Here is a 4,039-nt window from a genome sequence, read left to right as displayed (position 1 = left end):
CTGCCACTCAGCCAGACTCCTGCCACCGATGCTGAGGTGCTGCAGTCCAAAGCTGGGCCCTGAATTCCCAGTGTTGCTCGAGGTCATTCTGCAAAGCTACCTCCAGCAGTCTCCCTGACTAAAAGTCAGCAGCCTCTGTCAGCCATGCTGCAGCAACTGATATGGCACTGCGTGGGAGCACTATGCTAGCAAAAGGCACCTTCAAGGTAGGCACTCAGGGAATGCGAAAGGGTGAATAGTTCCATTCTGGATATTTTTTTGAAAGTGTTGTTGGATAAATTTGTTAAGGAATGATCATGCAATTACGCTTCATGCATAACATCACACTGTGGCAAAGCACTGGCACACCAGAGGTGGAGGTAAGGTGGAATGTCATCAGCATACTGACCCCATGCCTGTGGTTATTATTTCTAAAAAGTAGCATGTAAATCAAGAACAGAAAGTACACGAGGATAAAATGTTGGGGAACATCAGAGGTAACTTTTTTTTGAGTCAGCCAAATAAACTAAGTTATAATTTAAAGGACATCTCAATCATGCACTTTGAGGCGGCAGGGAAATCCAGCATCAATTGCTTACAGCTGCGTCCTTCAAGTGAGATGAACTAACACCAGAACAGGGACTTGAACCCTCAGCTTAAAAGGCTGATGCTCTACCAACTGAGCTATCCAGGCTCCAAACATGGTTAGATGCCACTAAGTAGTTGGCAATGCCTTAACCATCTGTGTGTTGTAAGGCCTCTTCCATCCTTATCAAGGGGAGTGCTAACCTTCTCTCCTTTAACCAAGCAGGTTCAGGAGGAGATGGCTAGAATTATCAGGGAATGAGCCACAGAGAGTTGAGCAATTAATGAGGACAAAGTAGTCAAGAATGGTTGAGGAGAGGGAAGGATAATGCAGCACAATATCAGTCACAGAGCATGCTATTGAGGATTTTGATTAGGACAGCCTTGGTGCTGAGGGCAGGCTGGGAACCACACTGAAGGGATTTGAGCAGCTGGTATGTTGAGACAAAGCTGAGCTGCAAAACCATGAGGAAAGGAAGAGCTTATCAGTGACAAGAAAATGACATACCATCAGGCCCTTCATGTTTTCTTCTGTCAACATTGCCAGATAAATGGTTTGGGAGGGCTTAAAAGGCATTAAGAACAAACTAATCGTAATCTAACACAAAACTTCTACCCGAAAATTCAATATTTCTTCCTTTGTTCAGTTCCCATGTTGATGCAGTGAAAATGTTGACACAGTGCTTGTAGAATATACTTCATTTGTTGATGCCTTGGTAGTCCTTGTACAGCTCAGTTAACCTTTGGCCCGACTTAAAAGCTTAATGTCTAAGAGCTGTAGATGAGTTGGGATTCCTTGAGAAAAATAAAATTTTACCTAGGGGCAGGGGAAGAGGAAAAGCACCCATAAGCCCAGACCAGAAATTCTGCCTCTTTACGCATCACACAGCTCAATTGTCTGTTAGCATTGTTTTTTCAGGTCATTCAATGCACAGGAAACCAGGCCAACCTGAGGTGACAGGTGCACAACGCAAAAGTAGGTGGTTTTAAGTTATAAGTCATTTAGTAGTGATTTACAAGGGTTTAGAGTTAATCTATTTTTGTTTGCTAAATTGTAACCAATTTAGTAAGAGTGGTGAATTACATCAAGGATATAAATTACTCCGTTTATCAATTCTTTTACCATTCCTTGCATAAATGGATGGAAAAAGAAAGGAGAAGGGGATTTAATCGGAGGCAAAACAACAAGAGTTTTTTGTCAGGAGCTGAAGCCAATGGTAGGAAATTGAGATCATCGTGGGAGTGGAGTTGGAAATCAGCGGATGAGGGAGTTGGATATTGGGGGATCTGATCATTGTGGCTGTAAAGAAATTAACCTGTTGAGCCTGTAGAAAAAAAAAAGCACACATATCCTGGCCCACAAGCAATGCCGTAAATGCATTTAACTAACCACTAACTGAATTTTAAAAAAAGTAAAGCCATATTCCAATGACTTGAAATCACAGTCAAAGATGGCTAAACATTTGCATCACTGGACCTTCCGAATCCATTGAAATGGAGACGCCCTTTCTGCAAAGCCTCACCAGGAACAATTGCCTTGAAGGGGTATGGATGGGGGCCATGGTGTCCATGGAGGAAGAAAGAGCTTCCAAAGCCAAACAGGCAGCCATCATTGCAGACAACTATGAATTAACACAGACCCCTAACTCAAAGTAAACTGGGACCTGGTATTTCTTACAGACTAGAGAATGGTAGATGGGATCCGGATAAAGTCAAAACAGGCTTGAGAGAAAAAGGAGAGTAGTGAATGAAAAACAGATCAGTCCCCAAGTTTTAAAAGAAAGAACCAAGATGGTAAATCAGTAGGGTCCCACCCAGTGTGTTTTCAGTGTGGAAAGCCTGGATACCTGAGGGAGAATTGTTAGCATGCCAACATGGGCACTGCAGTCAAGACAGTGTCTGTAGCCATGAAGGTCACTGTAGCGGAGGACCACAATACCTATCAGGATTTTGCATTTAAAAGAAAAATGACCCATAGTTTATTCTAAAAACCAAGAAAAGGAGATCAGGATTCTTGAAGATACTGGTTGCTTGCACTTTGTTTGTGTCAGGAGAGGGAGATTTTCTGCCTCAAAGCAGGGTGGATACCAATATACTGGTTAAGGAACTTACTGGAAAATGTGCAGAGGTTCTTTTAACAAAGATTTACCTACAGAGGGAGCTAGTTATGGTCTAGTACTGGTGGGGATGATCCCAAGATTGCCCATGCAGGGGTGGGCCTTTTAGTAGGGAATGACTTAGCCAGTTGGAAGGTTTATCCCAAATTAATCCAGAACAGTCCACAGAGACTGGGGAGGCTGAGGGGAACAAGCAAAACTCTGTACAGGTGCAGAGGACTGACAGAGTCCCAAAGATCCCACAAGAGGTGATAGAGACAGCAAAGACTAAGGAGGTTAAACAGAAGCCAACAGAATTTAAATGGGCCAGAATAGAACCTGTAGAATTTAGAAAGGCCAAAATAGAGCCACAGGAAAACAAAAGGTCTTGAATTAAAGCATCAGAGGTTGAAAGAAATGCACGAGATGTGTGGTTGGCAGAAATCCTGTTCCAAGGTTTAAATAGGAATCAGGGAAATTCCCAAATAGGCCAACAGAAAGTGAGGGAGATGCCTCACCTAGTTGAAGTGTCATAGGGGAGTGTTGTGGAAGTTAGACAGCCACCTCATGCAGCAGTGTCCCAGAGGACATGGGAAAAATTGGGGGGAATCCCATTCCTATGGCAAAAGAAAAGCGGAAGGTAATACACCTTAAAATGAACAACACTTCTGGAAACCACAAGGGAAATGCAAGTGGAGTCAGTGTAGAATTACCCACTGGAAAATCACATAGGTGGTTTCTAAACTCAAATCCAACTAAACCCAGAAATTCAGTTCAGAACCCACTAATGTCCAAGTGCAGGAGGAGAACCCAGATGCTTCACAAGGGCTTAAAAACAGTTTATCACCCATGGTCATTCTAGAAATAAGATGCATCAATGCGCTGCAACCTGAACTATGAGAATCATGAATTGTGGACACAGCAATTAAAAGGTTTAGAGCTTTACAGGCAGTGTAACCATGCAATAACAAAAAGCCTGGGAGCTAAAGTGCCCTCTCAACAACAGCCTGTAAAATTCAACCTCGTCAAAAACTCAAGCATTGAACTTGAATTTCCCCTATATCCAAAACTCACATAAACCTGTATGCCTGTTGGCATTAAACTACCACCAGAGATGTTAGTGAAAAGCCAAACCCCCTAGATGATACCCAAGAGGGATTCATGAGGAAAATGGCCAGAAGACACCAGGTTCTTGAAACAATGCCTTCCTTAAGCTGGACCCCAACACCAAGAGAGATTATAATTGTGCCTCATCCAAAGAAGGTGATAAGAAATTTGAACTTGAACAGAGCAGAGTTGTAGTCATATAAATTGATAAGTGAGTGCCTGAGTATGAATGTGTGTTTATGCTTTTTTTTAAACAATCTTATCATGTAATG

General features: G+C 42.6%; 1 pseudogene; it reads right to left on the bottom strand.

Annotated features, from left to right (window-relative positions):
- Nucleotides 1-674: 674 nt before the first annotated feature.
- Nucleotides 675-790, bottom strand: LOC144686186 (U6atac minor spliceosomal RNA; annotated as a pseudogene).
- Nucleotides 791-4,039: the final 3,249 nt, after the last annotated feature.

Source organism: Cetorhinus maximus, chromosome 10 (assembly GCF_964194155.1).
Source record: "Cetorhinus maximus chromosome 10, sCetMax3.hap1.1, whole genome shotgun sequence".
Classification (NCBI taxonomy): Eukaryota; Metazoa; Chordata; class Chondrichthyes; order Lamniformes; family Cetorhinidae; genus Cetorhinus; species Cetorhinus maximus.
The sequence above is the reverse complement of the archived record's forward strand: the minus strand, read 5'-3'. Positions and strand labels throughout refer to the sequence as shown.